We start from the raw sequence: 27,806 nt of genomic DNA, 5'->3' as shown, positions 1-27,806 counted from the left end.
TATACATCACTGAGATCACCTTTATTCTGTAAGTATTTAAAGGTCTACAAAAATACTTTATTTAAACATGGCTGTAACAGAATCATCTTAAACAACATAATTTTTTTAAAACTGAGCATACAGATTTAGAATCAAAATAACCTTGATTAAAATTTATGTGATAAACAACAGGGACTTACTATATAGCACAGCGAACTATATTCAATATCTTGTAATAAACTATAATGGAAGATAATCAAAAAAAGAATATAGATACATACATATATATATATAACATCTTTGAAGCATGCTGTTTCTTTATTCTGGGATTCGTACTAACAATTAACCCAGTGGTAATAATAATGCTCACCATTTGTAATGCTTTTCTTGTGATAAGTACATTACATGTATCCTCTCATTTTATCCCAGAGTCCTATGAAGCAGGTGGTTTCATCTTTTAATTTCATTTTACAAGAAAAGAAACAGAAGCTCAGAGGGAATATGTATTTTTGCCAAATGTCTCATAGCCACAGAGGGAAGATGCTGAATTCAAGCCCACACACTCTGACCCTGGAATCCACCTCAGAGCCATCCTTCAGTGGTCTTTTAGTGACACATAAAGCAAGTAGACACCAGTGATTTTTTTTTTGGAACATATCTTGCTGGTAAAGTCACCATTAGCCTGGCTGCAGATGTTTCACAAGAAGAAACTGAGGGTTTGGTTTCATGATGTCAGTGACTGGGGTCAGTTGAGCCAAACTATGACTAGGCTGTGATGCCTGTAACAGCCCATGAGCTGGTAACTACCCAGATTTCAAGGAAAGGTGGAAAAAAAAGTAATCTAGTCCATCATGTAGTTCCACTGGCCATAGTGTTTACATGGTTATACAAGTTCAACAAGAAATAATCAAATAACCAAAATCATCATATATTACTGTATTGGGAAGACAGTGGCAAGGGAGAGGATGTGATGCACACAGGGGGGGAAAGAATTCCTCGTCTCCCAGGGCAGGAAATCAATAAATTATTCCTAAAGCTGTGAAAATCGAGAGGAAACTGTATGAGATGTTATTTAGAGACATGAAAGTGAATGTTCCAAAGAATCAGTTTCAAGAGTTGAAAGTGGTTACCCTTGGAGATGGATCAAGGATGCAGCTGTTTATGATGAACTCTGTAGAGATCTCTGACACTCCATATTATACTCGTGTGTGACTTTTTTTCAAAAAAAAAAAAACCAAAATTAAATAAAATCCAAAGACAAGCAGCTCATGCAGCTCAATATCAAAAAAACAAACAACCCAATCCAAAAATGGGCAGAAGACCTAAATAGACATTTCTCCAAAGAAGACATACAGATTGCCAACTAACACATGAAAGGATGCTCAACATCACTAATCATTAGAGAAATGCAAATCAAAACTACAGTGAGGTACCACCTCACACCGGTCAGAACGGCCATCATCAAAAAATCTACAAACAATAAATGCTGGAGAGGGTGTGGAGAAAAGGGAACCCTCTTGCACTGTTGGTGGGAATGTAAATTGGTACGGCCACTATGTAAAACAGTATGGAGGTTCCTTAAAAAACTAAAAATAGAACTACCATATAACCCAGCAACCCACTACTGGGTGTATACCCAGAGAAAACCATAATTCAAAAAGACACATGCACCCCAATGTTCATTGCAGCACTATTTACAATAGCCAGGACATGGAAGCAACCTACCATCAACAGGTGAATGGATAAAGAAGATGTGGCACATATATACAATGGAATAGTACTCAGCCATGAAAAGAAATGCAATTGAGTTATTTGTAGTGAGGTGAATGGACCTAGAGTCTGTCATACAGAGTGAAGTAAGTCAGAAAGAGAAAAACAAATACCATGTGCTAACACATATATATGGAATCTAAAAAAAAAAAAAAAATGGTTATGAAGAACCTAGGGGCAGGATGGGAATAAAGACACAGACCTTCTAGAGAATGGACTTGAGGACACGGGGAGGGGGAAGGGTAAGCTGGGACAAAGTGAGAGAGTGGCATGGGCATATATACACTACCAAATGTAAAATAGGTAGTTAGTGGGAAGCAGCCGCATAGCACAGGGAGATCAGCTGGGTGCTTTGTGACCACCTAGAGGAGTGGGATAGGGAGGGTGGGAGGGAGACGCAAGAGGGAGGAGATATGGGGACATATGTATATGTATAGCTGATTTGCTTTGTTATAAAGCAGAAACTAACACACCATTGTAAAGCAATTATACTCCAATAAAGATGTTTAAAAAATAAAATAAAATAAAATCCAAAGCAAAAGCAGGAAGGACAATTCTGGACCCAGATGGGGTAGGATGTAGATGAATGGGCTGCCGTCAAAAGAATGGGGGCCTGGGAGACGAGGATTCATTGGTCAGTCAGAGAAAAGCTGATGGGGCCTGAACTAAGGCTGTGGCTTTGGAGGAGAGGTAATTAGAATGGTTGCTTCACTTGAAACTGGTGAGGTTAGGAGAAGGTAGGAGGGTTTAAAAAAAGAACTAAAGGAGAACAAGAAAAAGTGTGGTTATTCCACAGGCAAGGTCATGCTCCTCTGAGATCTTTAGCCCTTTGTTGGGGCAAATGACTTAATGGGCCCTTTGGTTACACAAATGTAAAATAAAGGTGTGGTCTCTCCACCAAATGAGGAAGTTTCCACCAAGAAGCCGGTGTGTCATTGAACAATGTGAATCGTTGGACTCAACCATCCCAGGGGGGTTAGGCCCACGCATTGGACACCTCTGATATTGTGGCCTGAGAGGCTCCAGGGCGTGAATGTGGAAACAGTCTGTTCTGTAGGTAGATATCAAAGGTCTCAGACAGTGTATGCTCTTCCAGACTCCTGAAGATCAGACACCCACAGACCCAGAAGGAATCCCAGACCTGGGTCAGGGCTGGAGAGACAGCCCCCCTGCTCCCAAGGGAACTGCGCAAGCCCAGAGTTTGGGCCCAGAGAGGCCAAGGCCTCCAGACCTGCCTGTTCCCTCCTCCAGAATCACACTGCCTCCCCCAGGTAAGCATTTTCCGATGAGCTCACCAACTCACACCTTACCCTTCCATAACTAGCTTCTTATGTTCTGACCTGCAGATATTTAGTGTATAAAGGACACCTCGGCCCCTGTCTGAGAGATGTGTGGCCCAGTGCCGAGAAGCTCAGCCCTTAGGATACCAGGCCTGGGTTTGAATCTCAGGTTTTCCACATGCTAGTTGCATGGACTCTTTGAGGCTCACTTTCCTCGTCGGGAACATTAGGATTGAAACGCTCACTTCCTAAAGCTGTGAGGCTTAAGGGTGCTAACATGGGCCAAGTGCTGTCCCCCTTGGAGCTGGGCTGGAAGAATGACTAAGACTGAGGGGCTGGAGTGGGGTCGGGGGAGATGAGTGGTGGTAGCCCTCTCAGGCGAACTGCAGGAGCTCAGGCAGCAAGTTGGGTTGCCCTCCCTCAGAGACCCCTCTGGACCAGGTCATGCTCATGTCACTCTCACAAAGGCCCTGAGCCCTTCTGGTTGCAGTTTCTCCCACAAATATCTGCACACTGGAGAAGAGGCTGGTGCTGGTCAAAACCTCCATGGGATGCTGGCTCAGGGCAGCTGCCCCTGAAGTTCTCTAGGAAACAGTAATCTGTCCTCTGGGCCCGGTTCAGATGGAAAAGCAGGTCAGTTTGCTGTTCTGCTTCAGATTAGTCTTTGATTTCTCTCTCTCTCTCTCTCTCTCTCTGTCCCTCCCCACTCCCAAATATGGGTTCAGATGGCACATGCTTCCCCCTACGCTTGTCCTATAACTTCTTTGGATGCCCCGTGTCTGTAACCATGCCATTGGGGTCTCCAGCCAAGGTACATCAAGCACACATGGTCCCCAACCGCGATTCTGACTCTTCCTCTGTCCCCATGGATCTCACCAACACCCTTTCCCATCCTTCATTTTCTTCCATCTTCACAACAAGCCTGGGACACACTCTGGGAGGGACAATCCTCTCCATTTTAGAGATGAACAGACTGACCAGAGAACCAGAGTGACTCACTGTTCTCGCCTGCCCGGGTCCAATCATCTCCACCCAGCCCGCTGCCCCCTTTAGAGTTACCTACCTAAAACCAGATGGGCCTTGTAATTTCCCCCACTCAGACATTTCTCGCCATTTCCTAGGGCCCAGCAAGTGAAGAGGCCTGGGCTGACCTGCCCTGTGTCATCGCTCCCATGTCCCTCCATCCACCCTACACTGCATCGATCACCTGCCGTTTTTACTATATGTTTCCCCACCTCCGTGACTTCACTCCTGCTGTATCCTCTGCCTGGTATTCTTGCCCCTCCTTCTCTGAATGTCAAAGCTGAATTAATCTACTAAGGTCCAGCTCAAATGCCACCACCTCCCTTGGGACCCCCTCCGCCATGCCCCAGGAGACGTTCATTGCTTCTTTCTCTGCACTTGCTGAGTGCTCTGCTCTTAGCTCCCTGGGTCTGTCCATTTCATTCTGCCTAGAGCTGCTGGTGGTTTGCACAAATTAGTCTCTCCCAGGGTCTGTGAGCAACTTGAGGGCCAGAACCCCAACACGTAGTCACTTTGCTCTAGGACCTTGGGAAGTAACTTGGTCTATAAAACAGGAATAACACCAGCTTTTCCTGGTTGGGGGGAGGATTAAGCAAATCGCCCCACTTAGTGCCTCCAGTACCCATTTGGAGAACGGTGGGGAATGATGTCTGTGAACCAAGTCAGTTAGAGCCAGGTGTGGCCGGACCTCCCAAGCCCAGGAAACACGGTGCTGTTTGTGCACTGCCTTCCTCCCAGAATGTATAAACCTACCTGGGGAAATGAGACAGTTGTGATTCTTTTTTTTTTTTTTAATAAATTTATTTATTTTATTTATCCACCTTTGGCTGTGTTGGGTCTTCGTTGCTGCGCGTGGGCTCTCTCCAGTTGCGGCGAGCGGGGGCCACTGCTCGCTGCAGTGCACGGGCCTCTCACTGCAGTGGCCTCTCTCATTGCAGAGCACGGGCTCTAGGCGCGTGGGCTTCAGTAGTTGCGGCACGCGGGCTCAGCAGCCGTGACTCATGGGCTCTAGAGCACAGGCTCAGTAGCTGTGGCACATGGGCTCAGCTGCTCGGCGGCACGTGGGATTTTCCCGGACCAGGGCTCGAACCCACGTCCCCTGCATTGGCAGGCGTATTCTCAACCACTGCGCCACCAGGGAAGCCCAACAGTTGTGATTCTTAAGGGCAGCTACATACTGGAACCACCAGTGATCTGTTGCATCAGAATCCTCTGGGGAGCTTGCTGAAAATGCAGAGTACTAGGCCTTACCCCAGACCTTCTGAATCACCCCCTGTGATTTTAACAAGCTTCCCACGGGATTCTGATGCAACAGCTCTGGTCACACTGGGTCATAGTAAACTTGGAGGCCAGCTCCGGTGGGGACATGACGTCCACACCTCCCTCTTTGCTTAGGTGACAGTAGAGGTGGATCTGGGGGCTAATGATGCCAACAGCCAGTGCCACTCCCAGTCCCCAGCCAGCTTTCCTTTGAGCCCCGGCCCAGAGCTGGATATGGGGCTGATCTGCAGCCAGACTCGGTTACCGGATTCACCTCTATCTCCCAGCTATCGGCAAAGTACCTGGCCCAGGCTGGGCGCTCAGCAAATATTTGCTGAGCCAACTGAACTCCCCTAGGGCCACCTCCGGCAGGAGACCGAGGACCCAGACTGCTGGGCTAGACCTCAGCCCCTGTCCTTACTGAGCCTGGCTGTCTCTGCGCAGAGCCAGTGGGGGCTGCCAGACTGGTGCCTTGGGGAGGGTGTGTATGGTGTGGGAGTGGGCAGAGGGGGAAGCTTTGGTCCTCAGGCCAGGGAGCCATTCCCCAAGGAAGGGAAGCTGGAGGCAAGAGTACCTGTCTATTCCCCTCCCCCCTTAGAAACAGAGGCAGATACCAGTCAGCAAGAATTTACTGAGCTGAGACCATATGCTTTTAGAGCTCACCCAGGGCCTCTCAACCCAGCTGCACAGCAGAATATCTGAGGATGTTTGAAAAATATCCAGGCTCGGGCCCACCTCAGACCAAAAGAATCAGAGCCTCTGGAGTGATGCCCGATCATTGATATTTCTGTAAAGCAACCCAGGTAATTCTGTTGTGGGGCTATAACTGAAAACTTGCTGGACTGACCCCTCCTTTCCTCTCCTTTCTCCTCCTAATGCTTGCAGCCTCACATTACCCAAACATTTATAATAATGACTGCAAATCATAATTAGTGAGCCCTTTCCATGTGCCCAGCACCACACTAGTTACTGTAGGTACGGCAGGGAATAGGCTAGACTTGGCTCCTCCCCTCACGGGGCCCACAGGCTAGTAAGGAAGACAGACTAGTAATAATTCCCAATCATGATAACACAGGGTGTTCTAGGGGTGCTCCAGAACCCACCTCAGCTGCTGAGGGCTGGCAGGGATGAGGGGAGGCTTTCTGGAGGGGGTGGAGCCTTTGCGGAGGTCTGATGGACAGGTACGACAGGTTGGGGTTAGCCGGGGTGGGGAGGCAGGGGGAGACAAGTGAGGCAGGCACGTGCAAATCCCCAAAGCAAGAAAGGGCTTGGTTCGTGGAAGGAGTGAAGGAAGTTCGGGTCCACTGCACTGTGGATGGAGGGATTCCCCTGGAGGGGGAAGGCGGACAGGGATAGATCACAAAGAAGTTTGTAAACCGTGTTAAGGAAGCCAATTTTGATCCTAAAAATAGTGAGACGCCAGTGATGGATTTGTAAGAGGGGAAAGTAGAGGTTGACGCGGACAGACGGGTGTTTCACCTGCTCCTGGGTACAGAATGGATTGGAGAGAGGGAGCGTGGAGGCGGGGAGACCAGTCAGGAGATGATGTAACCATCTGGGTGGGGGATGATGGATGCCTGGACTCAGGTAGTGGTAGCAGTGGAAGTAGGTGGGTGAATTCAAGAGCTACAGAGGAAGTGGCATTAACAGGGCTTAGTGATTTACAGGAAAAGGGAAGAGTGAGGGTGTCCAGGACGCCACTTGAGTTTCTAGTTTGCAAAGTCCGGTGGGTGGGGTGCCATGTGCTGAGCTGTGGTGCCAGGTAGAGGAACAGGTAGAGGAACAGGTTGGAAAGGGAGATGAGGGGTCTGGTTTGAGGCCTGTTGAGTTTGAGAATCAAAATTGCTCTGGCTATAGCTGTTCCCCTTCTGACAGGTACAGAAAAGTAGCCACGTAGTCATGGAGGAATGGGAATGAGATGTCCAGGGACCACCTTCTAGGTTTACGACTCCCCGTGTGCCATTGAACAAGCCCCTGACCGTCGCGGGGGCCCTTTGGGCCTTCCACGTCCTGTACCACTTGGGCCTTAGAGGCCTATCCCCACCAGCCATGCTCCTGGGACTGGGCCTCAACATCTCTCAGGGGAGAAGGATTGTTGTTCTTGGTCCTCCCATCCAGGATGTTAACCAGGAAGGGGGCCTGTGCCCCAGGGAGCCAGTGAAGTGCAAACAACTCAGAGTTGGCAGAAGTGCCCTGCTCTTCCTGCAGAGCCTCCCTCTGGGAGGTGAGCTCCCGTAGGTCCCCAGGCCACCTCGCCTCAGACCCAGGAGGCCCAGAGCAGAGCTCCCGGTGCCAGGGCTGCAGAGAGAGCCAGGCCCAACCAAATTCTGCTCCTGCTTCTTCAAACACCCGGGCCTTCTCTCCTCCTCATCTCACTCTCCTGCACGCCCCAGAGCTAGGATTGCCAGATTTAGGGGGAAAAAATGGATGCCCATTTAATTTAAATTTCAGATAAACATGAAATACTTTTTTAATATAAACAAGCCCTAGGTAATATTTGGGACTTAGTTATACTAAGAAATAAATTTGGCACATATCTGAAACCCAAATTTAACTGGACATCCTGTATTTTATCTGGCAGTCCTACCCAAAGAAGCCCCAGGAGCCAGCCAACAATCGAATGAGAAGAAAGGGATGGTTCTCCAGCCCCTCCCCCCACCCTGCTCCACTTGCTCCAGCCGAAGGCTGCTGAGAATTTGTCATTCCCTAAATCCTTGGCAATCTGTAGCCTCCACCAGATGTTAGGGCTGGCTTTGGAGTCAGAGTATCTTTGGAAAGGTGTCGCGTCTAATTAACCTAATAAGTAGGTTGTAAGCTCAGACCGGAACAGGCGGAGGAATCACCCTGACACATGGGAAGGAGAGGGTCACACCTGCTGCAGGCACCTGCCAAGAAGCCGCCAGTGTGTCCTGCGGAAGAACTAATATGAGGCTTTGACTCCACATCAGATATGGGGCAAGCAGAAGTTAGACCAACATCATATTAACCACCATTTATGGAGCCCTTACTATGTGCCAAGCACTGAGCAAGCATGATCTCATTTAATTCTCACAACAGTTCTAGAAGGCAAAGGCTATTATTATCCCCATTTAAGAGATAATGAAACTGAGGCCACAAGAGGCTGAGCAACTTGCCCAAGGTCACACAGCTAGAAAGGTGTAGAGATAGGGATAGAGACTCCAGCCATTTGGACTTTGGAGTCTGTGTTTTTAGCCACTGACTCCTTGGTTTCTTCCCCCACCTCTTCTCCCCACCCCCAATCATTTCCAAAACATTTGTGAATGACATAAATATAGTGAGGTGGATGGAAACTCCATTTATTCATTCCACCAACTTTTGAATCATCGTCTGTGTTGAAGACATGTGGTAGTCTGGCGGGGGAGATGAGTATCAATAAATTATTGTTAAAGAAATGAAACAAGAATGTTTAATGAAATAGCATAAGTGTAATAACACAATGTTGCTGTCAAGAGAAGCAATAGAACATGGTGGTCAAAAGCCTGGGCCCTGGAGCCCAGGCTTGCGCACAAAGCCTCCCTCTACTAAATGTGTGACTCTGGGTAGGTTAATTTACTTCTCTGCACCTCAATTTCCCTGTCTGCAAAATGGGAGTAATATTACCCACCTCACCACGTTGTAAGGATTAAATGAATTAATACTTGAAAAGCACTAGGATAGTGCCTGGCACAGAGTAAGCGCTTTATTCAACAAGTAGTTTCTGAGTGACTGCAATGTGCCAAACACTGGTTTTGGCTATTGGGACACATTAGTGAACAAAATAGATAAAAATACCTGCCTTTGTAGAGTTTGTATTGTTGCTTACCTTCCAATGATAGCTATTATTATTTTTACATGAACTATTATCACATAAATACTATCAACAGTTAGCATTTTTTAATTATTATTTTAAATGATCTGGTATTATGTAATAAATTGTGCTCTGTTGATCTTGACAGGGCACAAAGCAGAGAAATATTTAATCCTCTGAGTTGGCCCGAGGACATTTCCTGTGGTTTCAGAGGTGGGTGTGTGACTTTATTTTAAACCCTCACTGGGTCTGGGGATGGGACTTGAGGCTGTTGATAATCTACCAGCCTCAAGGCACATCAGTTGAAAGGCTGGGGAGCAACAGGGCCTGTAGGATCAGGCCTTGGGTGAGCCCAGCTGTCAACAGCCGGGTGGGCAGAGAAAACGTGGGGATGGAGGGAGGGGGTGGTCTGCCTGCTGGGGCTGAGAGGGTGGAATCTGGTCTTTTTCTGAGAATCCTATGTACAATGCTGGTCTGAGGAAAAAGCCTGGCCCGGAGTAGGTGGCTAAAGTTCACAAAGGCTAAGGTGGTAAGTGAACTTGGCCTTGGGAGAGGGGAGGAAATCAGCCACAGCTTTGGCAGCCCTGACTAACTGCTAAAAACAGGATTCCGGCCACAGGCTCAAGACACTCCAGGGCCCTACAGACGTCTAGGAACTCCCACTCCAACCTTGGCCTCCCTGCCCTGCCCCCAAGCCCTGGCACACACCTGTTCAGGAGAGAATGACTTTTGATTTGTCACCTGTCATGCTGCCAGCCTGCCCCAGAGGGTGGGGAGGGCCCCCGGAAGCCCTGTGGGAAAACTGAAGCTGTTGTGAAGATTAGAAGGGAGTGAGGGGGAGGCAGGTGTGCCTGGAAGAGCCCCGGGGATCAGGTGCCCTGTTCTCACGCTCTCATTATCTAGAGAGAGAAAGAGCCTCTGGCTGAGAGCAGGGATGTCACGTGTCCAGCTGGGTGACCCCCCCCCCCCAGCCTGTGTGCAAGGTGTGGGGCTTGTGGCCCTGCAGGGTGTTTAATTCATGGTCAGTGAGGGCCCGGGAGGCCCCGGGACTGCTTTTGTTTGGAAACACACACTTTAAACTTCTGGTTAATAGAAAGTATCTTTGGCTCAGGGGGATAAGGGGGAATTCTAGCCCACTGGTAGCTGGTGCTGCACATGTATAAATACAGCAATGTGCCTGCACCCAGGAGGGCACATCTGCTGTGCAGGCCTGTGATCATCTCTGGGTGGACCTGTGTGTACATGTCTGTGAGCCTGCGTAGATACGCGAGTATGGTTCGTATGTCGGGTCGGGGTGGGCAGGAAGGAGCTCTACAGAGTATGTCAGAAAATGTCAATTTCCCTGTGTCTCCCCCCAGCTGGGCATCTCATGGAGTGAGCCCTTGGGTTCTGTCCCTTCTGCTCTGCAAGCCTCCCCTGCCACAGAGCCTGTTAGTCCAGCTACGTTGCCTGGTGCTGGTGACCTGAGGGTGCTGGGTTCTCAGTGCAGTGTCCCGGAGTGGAGAGAGGAACTGGGGCCCAGGAAGCCTCCATGGATTGGCATAGGGTCACGGGATGCACCCCACGACTGGCTAAGTGGTCCCTTAGCTCGGAGCCCAGGCGCCATCATCCTGGCACTGCTGCCCCTGCTCCCGGCCATGCCCTCTCAACCAGGCTGCTCCGGGGATAGGAAGAGAAGCTCTGCCAGCCCACAGGCCCACCCAACCAGCAGCCAGGCCAGGAAATAAATCAGTGTTCAGGGCTCAGCCCAGCCTCCTGGTCTCAGCCTGCTCTGTCCACTTCCTGCTGGAGGCAACCTTTAGGCTTCCTGACCTCATGGTGAGAAAATGCTATTTTCGGAGAAGCTGTCCAGCATGGATGTTAGTGGGGAGGGGATTGAGGGTGGTAGCCATCCCTGAATCTGATCAGCCAAACAGAGTCTCCAGAAACAAACAAAAAAATCCATGCCACCCACCCATTTCTGCTCAGACCGCCTCTGTCTCCATCTTTCCCTCTCATTCCCGGGCTGGTTGTCCTATTGGAGAAATTCTAGTGCAAAGGCTCTCCAGTGGAACTTTCGGCAATGATGGAAATATTCTCTATCTGTGCTGTCCAATATGGTAGCCACCTGCCACATATGGCTATCGAGTACCTGAAATGTGGCTAGTGTGATTGAGGAACTGGGTTTTTCATTTCATTTCATTTCATTTCATTTTGGAAAGCACAGCTCTAGTAAACCAATTCCTGCAGAAGGGACTAAAAATGGGGTCACCAGCCAAGATGCATGTTTGACGCTATACCAATGCCAAAGTTCTTCCATGTCCATCCTGATTGGCGCCTCACAGCAACTCTGCCAGGCCAGGGCAGGAACTACTAACCCCACTGCACAGAGGGCCAGACCACTTGCTCAAGTTGTCCCTAACAGCAGGCAGGGAGGTGGAGCTGGAGCCCAGGTCTTCTAGTTCTAGAAGTAGGGTTCTCTCCATCAGTAGCCTCTTCATAGCAGACCTTCAGTCAAGCACTGAGAGCCAAAAACAATGACCGATGCTAGAATTTCAGGCCCAGGTTTGACCTGTAGAGAAGAGGTTTTAAGGGTGGTTATTGGAACTAAATTGCTCACTCTATTTGTAGATGAGGAGAGGGGAATATGGATATGTCTGGGGGCACTTGTATGCCAGATACTGTGGTAGGCTCTTTACAAATCTTATCTCATTTACTTTCACAACGTAAATTTTACATTTACCCCATTTTACAGATAGGGAGGCTCAGAGAGGTGACTCGAGTTGTCCAAGGCCATACAGCAAACAAGTGGTGGAGCTGGGCTTTGAACCAGGCACTTTGGCTCTGAAGGTTTCTCTTCCACTACCACCTGGCTTGGGATGAAGGCCTGATTTAGAAGAAGCTGATTGTGTGAGTCAGACGGCACTCTGCACTGGGCCCCCACTATGTGCAGATCTGTATTTGAGGCTCTCCAGGGGCAAAAAGAACAAGGTCCCCTGGGCCCCAGCCCTGGGAGCCTACTGCCTTTGCTCGGGAAACAGATACAAGTGAGCCAATTAATGGCCATGAACAAAGAAAAGGGACTGGAGTGGCCTGGGGGAGCCAGGCTGGGACTGATCCGCCTGGAAAGCCTTCTCCGAGGAAGAGAAAAGCACCTTAGTGATTCACCTGCATTTGATGCTTTCATTCATTCAGCATCTCCACGGGCAGCTTCCTGACCAAGTAGTTTCAAGTATGCATTTTTTTTTAAAGTAAGTTTGCTTTTTTCTTTTTTTTAATTAAGTAACATTTATTTATTTTTGGCTGTGTTGGGTCTTTGTTGCTTCATGCGGGCTTTCTCTATTTGCGGAGAGCGGGGGCTACTCTTCGTTGCGGTGCGCGGGCTTCTCATTGCAGTGGCTTCTCTCGTTTCGGAGCACAGGCTCTAGGGTGCGCGGGCTTCAGTAGTTGTGGCTCGTGGGCTCCGTAGTTGTGGCGCACAGGCTTAGTTGCTCCGCGGCATGTGGGATCTTCCCGGACCAGGGCTCGAACACCTGTCCCCTGCATTGGCAGGCGGATTCCCAACCATTGCGCCACCAGGGAAGTCCCGAGCCTTCTAGTTTTATCTTTCAAAGTTCCTCCCCGTTACGCCCACTCACTGCCTAACTGAACTGCACTCCAGCAAATACACCTGTGCCTCGGTGCCACTGCACAGTCTGCTCCCTGCCCGGGATGACCTTCCTCCAATCATCCATCTGCCCAATCCTCTGCCAGCTCTCTTCCTCCCCAGGGCCCTTCCCGACCCCCGACCCCAGAGCTGGCTTCCTCTGCTTTTCCCCCAGTCGTTGATGGGTCGCAGTGGCTCACCTGTGGAGGCAGGCAGGCTCAGGAGCTTGCAGGGCCTTTCTCAGCAGCCCTGTGGGAAAGACCGCGCAGGGGCCTGGCCTTGATAATGACAGTGGGCCCCAGTGGTCAAACACAAAGGCTCTGGAGCCAGGCTCAGTGGTTCAAATCCCACATGCAACCTAACTTTTCGGTACCTCCATTTTCTCACCTGTACAGTGGTGATAAAACAGTACTTAGCTCCTAAGTTTGTTGTGAGAATTCAGTGAGAAAATGACATGGAAGGCACCTGTGTCCGATATGGAGTGAACACTCCATTGTTATTGCTCTTACTGTTATTAATACGTGCTCCTCATAGGCCTGGCTGCGGACGTCTGAGTCCCTTGGAACAAGGGAACCAAGGCTGACCCCGCTGTGACCTTCAGCCAACTCCTCCCTCCCTCCCACCCTCCCCCAGCCCCTAGAGCCCAGCTGGAGCTACAGTGCCGGGTGTCACAAGGTGCCCTGTTGCTGAGCTCCCAGTCCCCAACCCTCTCATCGGTGTCTCCCTACCTGGACTCACCCCGCCACAGACCCCAGGCAGCCTGAGAGGTGTCAGCAGGAGACCACCGTCCTCCAGCAGCTGAGGCTCTGGGTGTCACAGAGAAGGAAGGGTCTGACACGTCCCCCCCCCCGGCTGGGGGCTGCTCTTTCCTCTCTCCTGGGAGGTCTGGCAAGGGGGCTATTGAATAGAGTGAGGTCTGTGCCCCTTTCCCAAATCTGGCTGGAGCTCACAGGCCCTGAGACAAGTTTAGAGAGTGTCAGCCTCAGAGTATGGGGTGGGCCTGTCTAGTTAGCTAATCAGTCGCTTTTGTTGTCCATTCTTCTCTTCATTCCACAGAGACTTCCTGAGCACCTACTACGTGCCAGATGCTGTTCTAGATACTGAGGATACAGACAGAGCAGGACTGATAAAAGTGGACCCCAAGAGAAGTGTGCCATGCCTGTGAGTGGGCAGCCACTTTGTGGCCTTGAGTTCTGGGGGCCCTGTTTGGTCCCCTCCCTCACATCTACCCATGCCTGGCACAGGGGCAGAACATAATCTCGGGACTCCACAGTCAGAATCCAGTCCTGGATGTGCCTCTTACTCACTGAATAGCAAGTTTACTCAACGCTGCAAGCCTCAGTGTCCTCATCTGCAAAGTGGGAGTACAGTTAGGAGGGCCAAGTTAGCAACACCTGCCAAGGAGCAAGCACTGTGGCAGAAGCTTCTTAGTACGTAACAAACGGCCTTCATCTGCCCCCTGCCATCATCGCCATCAACTCCCACCTCCTTGGGCTGGAATCTTGCCCTTCCTTCTGACTTCCTGGGCTGGACGCAGCTTTGCTGACAATAGCCAAGTCGCCTTCTGGACCCCGGAGGATGCCGGAGACCTTTCCTGTGAGCCATTTGCCCCCTGATGCTGGGGTCACAGAGGTCTTCAAACCTGAGATCAGAGAAGGAAGAGGAGGAGGGTGACAGGGGCCATATATCAGGGGCCTGTCCTAGCTGTTAGCAGGGATTCCTTCCCAGCCAAGGACAGATGGGACCAGCCTCCCAGAGTCGGGATCGATTGGGCACCTGGGGTGGAAGCCGACACCAAGGGTGAGGAATTCATGTGACCCTGTCATCCCCTGTCAGGAGACTCCCACGCTCCTCTTCCTGCAGCCAGGAAATGAAGTGACAGGTCATTCTGAGGGGCAATTGCTGACAGGCCCTTCTGTAACATTTATTTAGAACTGGCAGCCCTGTCTCCTTCCAAAAGGGGCTAAGGGACTGCTCTGACATCTGTGGGATGCCTACCGGCTAACCAGGCCTTTCCGCATTCACACTGTCATCAAATCCCCACAAGAACCTCCATTTCAGCAATGAGGAAACTGAAGCTCAGAGAGGTAAAGTAACTTGCTTATGTCACCCAGCTAGTCCAAGGCAGAGGAGCATAAGGAACCCAGTTCCTCTGACTGTTATTTTTTAAATGCAGATATGACAGAACAACAACAACAAACCCAAACCATAACTCTATCAAAGGACAGAGAGAGCAACGTTCTTAACTTCTGGGAGAACCTTCTAAGAAGAGGATACACATATGCATTCATAATGCTGATAAATGAGTTCAACATTTCCTGAAGGGATATAGAAGAAACCATGAATAGCACACACCTTCAGGAAGAGAAACTGGAATGGGGGAAGGAATAATGAGAGAATTTTGCTTCTCATTCTGTGTCTTCCTGTAGCATTGGAACTACTTTCCATGCGCATTTAATAAGCAGAAACAAGGGGTCATCTGAGTGGTGAGGGTATGGATCGTTTTTCATTTTCTTCTTGATTTTTTTCTGAGATAAAGAAAGAAACATATTTCTTTTTTTAAAAAAAAAAAAGACTTTGAGAAGCTGATGAAAACTGAACCTCAAGAAAATTTCACAAATACATTTATGCATACAATTAAGAACTCTTGGTAGGGAAGATCGGAGGGAATAAATTATACTTAAAAGCCAGGCTGAACCAAGATTTTCATGACTGAAGGCAGGGTACAGTTCTCTGATATCTGTATTGAAGCTGCTGTCATCAATAATTAAAAATGGAAAAACTAAAATCTAGGCTAATGTGGTTTCTGGAACCAAGCATTTCATTTTACTTTGAGCTCCATGCCTTAAATGGAGCCTGGAACACAATAGATGCCCCCAAAATTCATTGGTTAATAGATAATTGTCTGCTGTGCTCACTGGATCCTGAAGCAGGTACCCAGTCAATACCCGTTAATGGGAACCAATAATAAAATGCTATCAATCTCAACCAGTATCCCTGGACCCCAGCTACAACCCTAATCCAGGCGGGGCCTGGGATGAGTGTCATCAACGTTGGGCTGGGTCGTAAGACTCTGAGCTCCCCTCCCCCACAAAGGGAATGGGTAACCGGGGGGACCGACCCTCATCACCGTCCAGTATCTGGGAGTGGTGAGCACAGGCAGGTCTTCCCTTCCTGATTGCCCTGTCAGTACAGAGCACAGAGGATGTGTGGGCTCAGCCTCATTCAGTATTTACTGCCCTTTCTTGGCCTACCCGGCCTCCTCCCAACACATGCAGGTGTGCGGAGGCCCAGACTGAAACCCTCATTCTCACTCATCTCTAGGAGCCAGCGTCAAACGCCCACAGGATTCCTTTCCTCAGACGAGATGGCACCCAGAACACAGTGGGCCTGCCATCGCCTCAAAGACAACACAGCTCCACCTGATTGCACCGTCTTCCTCCAAACCAGACTTTTTCAACTTCCCGCTCTGACCATAGCTCCACATTCCCCCCATCACCCAGGCCTACAGCCTCCGTCTCCAGCCCACTCCCCAAATCCAGTCTCCAGTCACGAGGTGTCGAGAGCACTTCCTCCACCAGGCCCACATTGCCATCCCCTCCAATTTTACTGGCAGCCCCCTCACCAGGCACCTGCAGTCATCTCGTGCCTGGACCACTGCAGGAGACTCCTAACTTGCCTTCCTGCTCCCAGGCCTTCTGTCTCCAATCCAGCCTGCACAGGGATGCAGTTGAATCAAAGTAGAGAATCCTTTCCGTCCATGCACAGTCCTGCCCAGAAACAGCTGAGACTTTCCAGTTGCCTTTAGCGTGGGGTCTCACTTGCTCACCAGCATTCATTTAACTTGACCAACATCTATATAATACTCACTCAGGATCAGGTACTATTTAGTCCAAGTGCTTGCACACATGAACTCATTTAAGCCTCATAAAATGAGGTCGGTACTGTTATGATCACTGCTTTACAGATGGGGAAACAGAGGCATGAAGAGGTAAAGTAACCTGTCTAAGGTCACATCGTTAGTAAGTGACAGAAAACAAATTTGAACCCAACTACTAGTCTAGCTCTGGAGTCCTCATTCCTGTCTTTGGGCATCTGTGGCTAGGATGCGTGGACCGGATCCTCCTTGCTTTCCCAACCTTCTCTTCCAACCCCTGGGACTCGTGAACTGATGAGCATGGCTATCCTCTGCTCCTTCCCTTCCCATGAGGATGCCTTTGCTCTGCGTCCCTCCTACGTGGAATATCACTCCCCACCCCCTCTGTTCTGTCTAGTTCTTGCCCTGTCAAGGCTAAGCTCAGTCCACTTGCCTGACACCCCCAGCCTCAGTCATCCGCACCTCCTATGGCTTCCCCTCAGCCCTCACCTGGTGCTCTTGCCCACAGTCTGGATTGCCGGCCCTCTCTCATGGGGTCCGAATAGAATCTACCTCCCCCGTTCCTCTAGGGCAAAGAGAGAGCATGTTGCAATTCTCACTGATCTCCCATAATAGCCGATCGCCAGAGGGAGCGGGGAGAAGAGAGGGAGCCGGTGAGACTAGACCAAAAATGAGGCGACCACAGGAGGGGAGGGTGTGGGCTTCTTGGAGGAGGTGGACATGCACAAACTCATCAGTCCCTGCAAGGAGGGAAGGGAAGGTCCTCAGGACTAGCCAGCCCCTGCTTGGTCTCCCACCCTGTGATCTTCCCATCGCCCCTCCTCATCAAATTCCTGGCACCCTGGCCTCCTCATTCCTGTCCTGGGGCATTTGTGTCAGAAATGCTTTTCCCAAGGTGCTTGCAAGGCCGATTCCTCTTGTCTTCAAGGTGCAGCTCAACAGTAACCTCCCCTTCCTGTCTTTTCCTGACTGCTCTCTCCGATGTTCTAGTCTCTTCTTTTCTGTCTCTCTCTCTCTCTCCATTACCCTGGTTTATTGCCCTGTTTTATTTTTCTTTCTGGTATTTCTCAGTTCCCAAAGGTCTTTACTTCTTTCCTTGTTGTCTGTGGCTCCCACCACTCCATTTAAACAGATCTCCCTTATTCACCTCTGAATTCCAGCAATTTGCACATAGTAGGTCATTAATAATTATTTATTGAATGAAGAATAAATGAAGGGCCAAATGAGAGGAACTTGTTTGCTGTGGACCAACACAATCATGCATAGGCCTGTGCCTCTCCTGCCCACTTTGGCTGGGAAAGACTATCTGTGCCCACACATGGTGGCAACGCAAAACCTCCCCCAGATGAATGCCTTTGACAAGACCCCAAATGCACTATGGGCAGATGTGGAGTAGTCAGGACATAGGACTGGGGATAAGGGTGGTCTTGATCCCCAGAGTTTCCAGCTTAAGTGGAATGAATGTTTTTGGTTTCAATCCTGATGCAAATATTTAATATGTGTAGGTCATTTTGACCATTGTGGTAGGCAAGATTTGTTTAATGTAGGCATAACTTCCTTAACCAACCATTTTCTTACTGGATTCTTATATGAGCCCCAAAAGGTAAGTAGTAATCTGTTTTAATGGACGATGAAGTTGAGGTTCAAAGATATTCAACTACTCACCAAAGATTACTCAGTTCTGGGGTGGGATAGGGAGGGTGGGAGGGAGACGCAAGAGGGAGGGGATATGGGGATATATGTATATGTATAGCTGATTCACTTCGTTATAAAGCAGAAACTAACGCACCATTGTAAAGCAATTATACTCCAATAAAGATGTTAAAAAAAATTACTCAGTTCTAAGTTCTTGTCTTAGATCAGAATATTATTAAATGATGTCTGATCACTTCATTCTTACTGGGGGGAGGGGGGACCGTTTGGACAAAGAGACCCTAAGAAGAGGAGGTATCGATATTATGTAACTCTTATCAAGCTACTTCTATGTGCCAGGCACTTTTCTGAGACACTTACATGCTGAAATTGATTGAATCCTGTTGCTGCCCTACGAGAAAGGAACAATTGTAATTCTCAGTTAACACATGGAGAAACTGAGACACAGAGAGGGTAAGCAACTCGCCCAGGGACACATAGCTAACAAGCGGATGTGACAACAATAGTAAGTCTCCCCAAATACTCCATTCGCTTCCCTTTGTTTCCCACCCTCTTCCTGTGAAGCTGTGACTAGTTCTAGCCAATGATATATGAGTGGAATGGACGTCTGTCACTTCCAAACTCAGGCAGTGAACAGGCCAGGCATGATTCTCCAGTCTGTCCTTTTCCCTGACATGAAAGGGTGGAGATGTACAGATGGCACCTCCAACCACCTAGATCCCTAAGTCACTGTGTGGAGCAGGGTCCCCCACTGCCCCACATGGGACATGCAGCATGGGAAGAAATAAACTTGTATTGTGTTAACGGCAGAAATTTGGGGGATTATCTATCACCATGCATCTCCTAGTCAATCAGTAGTGGAATCAAGGCTCAACCCAGCTCTGTCTTTACCATGAATTCTAAGGCTCAAATTATCTGGGTATGAATCTTACCTAGTAATGGCCACCAAAATCCTCAGAACAAATCGAGCCACTTCTCTCCTTCCCCTGCATGCTGCAAATCTGGAGGGGACATCTCATGGAGCCCCTGGGTATCTTAAAGCCCTCATTAGTAACACTACTCTGTCCATTTGGTTCTGGTGGAACCCAGGACACAGCCTGGGCAGTGAGAGCACTGAATTTTCCTAGCCCCAGTGACTGTGCACATGACTCTGGTTGGCGCAGACAGGGCAAATCCCAGGGCTTGTGTAGGATTTACCAGGGCAAGAAGCACTCTCTCTCCTGTTCATCCTTAGGGGGTGTAGGCCTGAGCCGATGGCCATTTTGCCACCCCGTGGGACCTAAGAGTGAAACCAAGCCCCATGGTGAGTGCTGAGCTGAAAGACAAGACCCGATGGTGCCATCTGAACCACTGGATTCAGCTGGTTCTGATTCCAGCTCTACTCAAAAATGTCTGTTGTTGACCAAAGCAGTTCAAATGGAAATTTTCTGTCACTTGCAACCAAAAGGTTCTGAGTGGGATGTCACTGCCCCATCTGCTTCTGCCATGCTGCAGAGCACTGTGTGATCTCGATGGAGGGAAAAGAGATGCCTGGGGACCCAGGAGCAGGGGTCAAGGAGACCTCTGGAAGAGACGGTGGGCTTGGGCAGAGCAGGGCTGAGGCGCTGGCAGGATGCCTGGATAGAGGTGCCTGGCAGGTACGGAAGAAAGTGTGGACAACAGTCTGAAGGGTGCTAGAGCCTCTGATCCAGATACGGAAGGTCACGGCTGAGGGTGTGGGAGGATGTGAGACCATGGGACGGGGGGAGGGAGGGGATTGGGGGTCAGAAAGGAACCAGAGAAGAGAATGGAGTCCAGACCTTAGGGAGTGGGAACCTCAGTTCAATGAGAGAAAGAGTTAAGTAGAAGATGTTTGTGGCCTGGGGAAAGCTCCTGAGCTACTCTCTCCCTCAGTCTCTTTCTCTGTTAAATGGGTTCACAGTCTTCCTGTGTTGTGCTGTGATGAGGCTGGAGGATGCAGGGCAAGCCCATCTCTGAGCACCAGAGCTCAGCCAAGCTGAGCTGGTATTAATTAAATGGGAGAAGAGAGGTAGAGGACCCAGCATGGATGTGAAAGGAGAGGTGTTTCCAGAAGTGGTGGCTTCCTTCCTGGTGTTCCCCGAACACGGCTCTCACAGCCTGTTGTTCTGAAATTGCCTGTTGCCACCCAGAGCCCCTCAGGTGGAGGCAGGACCTGTTCTCTTTGTATCCCAGAGACCAGCTGGCACGGGGTTGGCACAGAGCAGGCGCTGGGGGAGTGCTGGTAGAGGAATGGAAGAAGGACTATCTGCCCTGCTGACTTCTACAGAGGAGGAGGAGAGGCCCAAGAAGAGGCCGTGCAATTTGTCTCCTAAGAAGTCACTGGTGGCTGTTGGGCATCACATGGTTGACTGAGGATCTGCAGCTGTTCCCTGTGTCCCTGTCCCTCCAAAAGTCACTGCCCACCACCAGCAAGTGAAAGGAACTGGGGGACAGGGGGGTATCGGGCTGCACCTCTCACTGAGTTTCCCAAGGGCAGACCAGGCTCCCTTTCTCAGGCCCAGACTTGTCACCAGCTGGCAGGTAGCCAAGGCTGCCGCCCCCTCAATTTGGTAGGGGCTCTTACCTCAGACTGCTGGAGGAATTTGACACCTTTGACCCCCTTTCATCCTTCCTGGGGCAGTCTGGCAGGCAGAGATGTTCCAAACAGCAGCTGGGCTCATCCCCAGAAGGGCCACCCATATATAGGTGATGGTGGCACCAAGGGCACTTCCCCAAGGCAAGCCCCCAGGGAACCTGCATCTTGATGATATCTGCTGAGGCCCGAGGACTGATGCGGGAGGGTTAATCTGATGTGGGCTGGGGCAGAGACCCTAGAAGAACCCTCTGCTCCTGAATCCCTACTTTGCACAACTTCACTGGCCCTGCGGCCCTGCATTCCACCCTTGGGGTTGTTGTGAGCCCTCCTTTAAGATGAAAATACCCGCAGGCTGGGACACAATCACTGTAGGGAATAAAAACAAACCCCTCCGCTGTGGCCCTGTGGACACAGGGAGAACAAGGACTTGCCGGAAGGGATGATGAAGAAAGGGAAGGAGTGGAAAAGGACCTCAGCAAACCTTTCCCTCCTTCACAACGTTGCCTCCTCGCAGCGGGGTGGGGCTGAGCTCCCTCTCGCCTTTCTTCCCTTCCAGACTCTTTGCCAGCTGCTGGGTCCGGTGACAGGGACACCCGGTTTGTTCAATCAAGTCCCTTGAGGTGAGCGTGAGGTGAGACCCGCAGAGCCTGGAAGAGAGTAAGGGTCCCTCTCCTACCTTTCACCCCTCCCACCCTCTCCCTTGTAGCCCACCCTGTCTCAGTGAAGAGGAGAGGCACATCTGAGGGACAGGGCTCAGAGGACAGGGCGGGGGTACTTGGGAAAAGCCACCCTCGCCTCGCCTCTGGATCCTCAGTCCCTGGGCGGGGCGGGATGATCCTCAGGGTCTCTTCCAGCTGAGACCATCACAGTCTTCAGTGATGGTCCCACCTCATCCTCCTGACCCATAAGAGGAGAAGATTTTCCCCTTCTCCCTGCTCCCAAGTGATTCCCAGAGGTACTGGAGGGGGGACAAGCCTTTATTCCAGATTGGGGCCCCTCTCTGGATCCAGGTGAAGCCTGAAAGGCACAATTAATACCCTTTACCTAGAGCAGTGGCTCAAAGTATAGCAGGAGGTGATTCTGATGCCACTAGTTTGAGAACCACTGACCCAGGGAAGACTTAGGCTAGAGTTTGTGGGGGGACTGGGTGTGGAGTGGAGACAAGGGAGAGGACATCCCAGTGGCCTGGCTGGCAGCAGCAGGTGGGCTTCTCCACAGGAAGGAGCTGGGCCAACTCCAGGGTCAGGGCTCTGCCCTCCCTCTGGGCTGGGGATGCTTATGGTGGGCAGGCCAGGGGGAGAGCTGGCCCATCGTTTTCATAAGCCGTTCAGAGGAATGTGAAACCCCACGATACTGGAGTCTTTCTCTGAAAAGCTTTTAATTTATTTAATACACAATTAATATTTGAATACATTCCCACCAGAAAAAGTCAGACCATACCAAAACACAGGGCGCAACCAAGAAAGGTCCTCCCCTGACGCCCCACAGTGCTAGACCCCTCCCCAGAAGCAGCCACTGTGATCTGTTTGGGGTTTGTCCTTCGAGAACTCTCTGTACACGTGTGTGTACACACAGAAGTACACAGCTGGGGAGTTTTTACATAAACGGGATAACGATGGGTATATTACACTTCACTTCCCACCCCTCACCTCCCCCACCGCGCCCCCATTTAACAGCTCAGCTCAGCAGTCCATCACAGGCTCTGGGACTCTTCTCAGCAGCGTCTCTGGTGTGGTGGCTCTTGGGGCAAGAGAAAGAAACATGTTCACATCACATAAGAGCATCTTCCTTTTCTTGGGCCCTCCACATGCCCCAGTCCAGTCATGCCCACCCTACCCTGACACACACACTCTGACAGGGGTCTGAATTGAGGAAACCCTCCCCAGCTCTTGACCTGTGTGGCAACCCCTGAACTCCCAAGCACTAGGGTGCCGAGGATCTGGGGCCTCCTTTGGCTCCAGGGCAGGCATTCCTTGGCCCCCAGAAGGCCCTCCCTGGAACGAGAGCGGGGACGGGCACTGGAAGGCGGTGTCACCACTGAAAGAGTTGTGTGCGTTTGTACCTTTATCCTGAGTGGGAGTCCAAAGTCTTCCCTCAGTCCCAAAGGCTTCCAAAACCCTAAAAGATTAAAACCACAGTTGTAAATTGATTACTTCTTAGTGGGAAAGAGCATAGTAGTCAAAATAATTCAGTTCTTTCTAGAGCACTTTCTAATGTACAGTCGCAGGCTCCAGAGTCCTGCTTGGGAATATGGTGGCCTCACCCTCTCCCCAAGCTTAGGGCTGGGGACAGGGAAGAGGGAGGAAAGGAGAGAGAGAGAGGAAAAGTTAAAGACAAGATGAGGAGTGAAGCAAATGAGCAACCCAAGTGGCCCCCCAAAATCCATGTCCTTCCCGGAACCTCAGAATGTAACCTTATTAGATAGGGTTTTTATAGCTATTTACTCTTCATGACTGTAGTTTTGTAGTAATTAAGTTAAGATGAGGTCATACTGGAGTGTGTGGGCCCTTAATTCAACATGACTGGTGTCCTCATACAAAGAGAACAGACACAGAGGTCCCAAAGGGGACAAACGCCACGTGACAATGGAGGCAGGGGTTGGAGTGATGCATCTGCAAGCTAGGGACCCACAGGACTGCTGGCAAGCACCAGAAGCTAGGAAAGAGGCAGGAGACAGCCTCAGGAACCAACCCTGCCAACACCTTGATTTGGGAATTCTAGCCTCCAGAACTGTGAGAGAATGCATTTCTGTTGTTTAAGGCACCCAGTTTGCGGTACTTTATTATGGCAGTCCTAGGACCCAAACACACCAAGATAAGATGGCAAAAAGCGGAGCTCAACAATGGGTTCTGGGGAGACCCTGAAGCCCGCCCCCCACCAGAGTCCCCGGCTGTCAGTAACTGAAAGGGCCAGTCGGCTCCGGGTCAAAGAGTCTGCACCATGTCCTACCCTAGCTGGGGCTGTGCTCTCTCAGGTGTGCAGGCAGCTCTCAGCCTGGAGAGATTTCCCCTAGTAAACAGCAAAACCAAACACATGTTCCCCTCCAGGCCCCGCGTCACCTGCCACTTGGCAGTGAGAGACGTCAGCCCAGCCCCTGGCTGGCAGCGCTGACAGGCGCCCATCTGCTCCGGAAGTGCCCGGCCTGGGTAAACACAGCCGGGCTCTGCCTCTCACTGCCGGACCAGCCGGGCCAGGCGGGCCGTGCAGGAGCCCTGGGCCTCAGGCCCCCTCAGGGTCGCTTTCTACCTCAGGCTGGCCACGGCCAGCTGCCCCTACTGGAATGGCATTCCTGGAAACTGGGAGGGAAGACACAAGAAAGGAAGAATGGCGGCTCAGCGCAGGACGTAGCCCCCTCCCAGGTCACTTCCTTGAACCCCTCCCTGCTGGGCCCAGGGTCACTGCCCCCGCCCACTTGCCCTCCCCTCCTCGCTCACGCCCACATAAAGCCATCTGCCACCCTCGCCCCCCGGCAGGCACCACAGCCTGTGACTCAGCGCCCAGCCCTGAGGCTGCTCTGTGGGTGGCCGTGCCGGAACCTTGGTGGGGAGGGAGGTGCTGGGAAGGGGGCCCGGGGTTGGTGGGGAGGGGGGAAAGACACGTGCAAACCCCAGGTGGCCTTTCCCTGAGCACCAAACCCTGACCACACTGCCTTCATCCGGTTCTTAAAGCAGATGACTCTCCAGCAGAGGTGTTGCCTAAAACGTAATAGTCTCGTTAAAATGCACCTAATTCAGTTCCTTTTTTTCCTCCCAGTTCCACCAGCTGTTCTTCAGGTCCTGACCCTGGGCCCAACTGGGACCTGTTTCTCTAGTGTAGTCCACCCTCACCTCATGTGCCACCCCCAGCCCCTTGCAGCTCTTGGAACAGCATATTCACCCCATGCGCCCTTGGGTAGATACATTCCCGCGAAGGGATTAGAGATTTCCTGTCACCTCCCTGCAGACTTGAGCAAGGAGCTTGACCCCAGTGCTCATCCCAAAGGAAGAGCGGTAATGGTGAGACTGTAGGTGTCATTCTGAGGAAGGAGTAAGTGAGGGTGGAGAATGTCACCCCTACCAGCGGCAGGACAAGGGGCTGGTCCTCGCCCTGCGCACCTTGGGAAGGTGGCACCAGGTCTGCTTCTGAGTCAGGAGCTCTTTACGTGTGTGTTCTTTTCCCTCAAAGGGGTTTGGCCCCTGGAACTTGGCTCCGGAGGAAAAACCTGGAGGCTGGGCCTGCCCCACAGCTGGAAGATTGGGATTTGCGGCCCAGCCCCAGTCTGGGGTTGAGGATAGGGGTGGAGGATCCAGCCCCGGAAGACCTGAGTTCCCAGCCCGCAAGAGCCTGCTTGGGGCATCTGTCTCCACTCACTCCTGCTGAGCCTCCTTCCAGAGGGTCCAGCCTCCTCCAAGGCTCTCGTAAGCTGCGTGGAGATTTAGCCACCTCGCCCCAAAGCTGAACGGAGCCCTCGGGATTTGGCCCTCGTTCCCTTACCTGGCGGCCCCCTGGAGTCTGTCTGGGGATTCTCTTACAGAACCAAGCAATGGTGCCCTGTCTTCTCTTCCCAGCCCTGTTCCCTCCCAAACAAGATACAGCCTCCTTTCATTTCGTAGTGGTTGTTTTACTGCTGGTAACCACAAGGAAACGGATCGGGCCTAGCAAAAGTAAAGAATCCTGGGGCTTTCCTGGTGGCGCAGTGGTTGAGAGTCTGCCTGCCAATGCAGGGGACACAGGTTCGAGCCCTGGTCTGGGAAGATCCCACATGCCGCAGAGCAGCTGGGCCCGTGAGCCACAACTACTGAGCCTGCGTGTCTGGAGCCTGTGCTCTGCAACAAGAGAGGCCGCGATAGTGAGAGGCCCTCACACCGCGATGAAGAGTGGCCCCCGCTCGCCGCAACTAGAGAAAGCCCTCGCACAGAAACGAAGACCCAACACAGCCAAGAATAAATAAATAAATAAATAAGTTAAAAAAAAAAAAAAAAAGAATCCTGGAAAGCTCCAAGAAACCTCAAACTTGTAGCAGGAAGAGTATGAATGTGTTTAACTTCTAGCTCTGCAGCCACGTGTAAACTTGAGCAAGATACCTACCCTCTCTGTGCCTCGGTTGCTTCAACTCCAAGTGGGGGATAACATGAGTATCTGCCCCAAAGGGCAGCTGTGAAGGTTTAATGAGGCAGAGAATTGTGAAAATACACAATCTGAGATAGTTAGTCTGGTTCCTTCCAAAGTGTACACAGTCTGCTAATAGTAAAAATTAATCATAGTCACATTCATTATTCATTTAGCACTTTTCTGTGTTGACGCAATGAGTGTCAGACACTGTCTGAGGATTTGCCTCCCATAAGTCTGTGTTCTTTCACCCCAGTCTTTCTTCCCACACTCTTTCAAGAGGCAATTCAATGCCTCCAGAGGCGCACCTCCCTCTCCCTGGGCACTGGGATATTTTCCAGGCTAATCCTCTCTAGAGGAGAGTCTCCCAGGCACATATGCTGCTTCCCAGAGCAGGAAGGTGGGCAGAAAACGGCCCCAGCTGGAAAATCAGAGTTTGCATTTCCACACAACTTCTTCAGAATAATAGACTTGTAGAAAAAAAACAAAAAGGTCCACTTAGAGAGCAGCAAGCTATTTTGCCCGGGGTTCTCCCAACCTGCCCCATTTCACAGCTGCAGAAGTTGTGATATTTCCCAAGGCCACACAGCAAGTAAGCAGCAGAGATTCCACCAACACTGAGCACCTACAACATGGTAGGTACCGTATCCCCCATGGTAGGTTCTGTATCCGTCCACGTCGTAAACACCCATGGCATCCACGCCGTGCTCCCAGCTCTGGTCAGAGCGCTGGAGAGGTAGGAACCGGGAATGGCATAGACATTCTATGGAGAGGAATCAGACCCCACACAAGTCCAAAAAGTCACTGCTGAGACTGATAAATGCTATGAAGAAAATAAATCTGGGTACCAGATGGAGTGGTGGGTGGATTTAGGGGAGGGGGGAGCCCTCTTTACCTACTGTAGTCAGGAAGACCTCTGAAAAGTTACATTGAGCAGAGACTGAAAGATGAGACACAGGTATGTGAAGAGCTGGAGGAAGAGGTCTCCAGCTAGAAAGATGGCAAATGCAAAGGCCCTGGGGCAGGAGTATGTTTGGGCTCTTCCAGGAACAGGAAGGAGGCCAGTTTGGCTGGAGCAGCAAGAGTGATGGGCAGTGGAGGAGGCCAGGAGGAGAGGGAGGCAAGGGGCCTCATTGCCATTGGAAATGAGCCTGAATTATTCTAATGGCAACGGGAAGCCATAGGAGGTTTTCTAAGCAGGGCAATGACCGTTATGATGTGTCGTGTACAAAGATCACTCAGGTGGCTGTGTAAAGAATGGATGGAAGGGGGGCAAGGAGCTGTGAGGAAGCTTTGGTGGCCTGGACCACCGGGCCAGCTGTGGGGATGGAGGGAAGAGGAAGGCAGATAAACACCTGATACTAACACATGTGAAGCACTGAGCACTGGCCTGGCATGCATCAAGGGATACTCAACATAGAGTTGGGGGCCCAAGAAGAAGGGGTGCTGGTGGCTAGATGTGTGGCCAGGTTTAGGAGACGGGGGGGGGCAGTGACAAGGAGTTGAGGGCCTGCCTTTCCTGGGATTAAGGCCACAGGAGGCCAGCAGCCCTGGGTGGGACCCTGAAGGGACAAACTCTGGGGATCCCACATCCTCCTTTCAGTTCCCTAATGTGTATGATGCCTTTCTCTTCTTAAAAGGCCATTGTCAGAGGCACTATTTGTGACATATCAGTGTTCCAGAAATAAAAACCTGGAAGCAAGTAGAATAAAAAACAGCTTACTATATTCATTTTTGTATTTCAAAATTTTGTTTAACTTGTATATACACGTGATAAAAATTTCAGAGTACAAGAGCATATAGCAGGAGATAACTCTCCCTCCACCCCATCCTCATCCCTAGAACAT

At 50.7% G+C, this 27,806-nt stretch overlaps 1 long non-coding RNA gene across 1 annotated transcript in view; it reads right to left on the bottom strand.

Annotated features, from left to right (window-relative positions):
* Positions 1–22,139: 22,139 nt before the first annotated feature.
* Positions 22,140–27,806, bottom strand: part of LOC309642498 — a 29,313-nt gene continuing 23,646 nt past the window's right edge. The window contains exons 3-4 of the long non-coding RNA XR_014253233.1: positions 22,934–22,989; positions 22,140–22,611 (exon numbers count right to left, since the gene is read on the bottom strand). This is a non-coding gene — a long non-coding RNA (uncharacterized lncRNA). The remainder of the gene's footprint in view (positions 22,612–22,933; positions 22,990–27,806) is intronic.

Source organism: Balaenoptera physalus (genome assembly GCF_965194825.1).
Source record: "Balaenoptera physalus genome assembly, chromosome: 14".
Classification (NCBI taxonomy): domain Eukaryota; kingdom Metazoa; phylum Chordata; class Mammalia; order Artiodactyla; family Balaenopteridae; genus Balaenoptera; species Balaenoptera physalus.
This window is presented reverse-complemented; position numbering and strand designations above follow the sequence as displayed.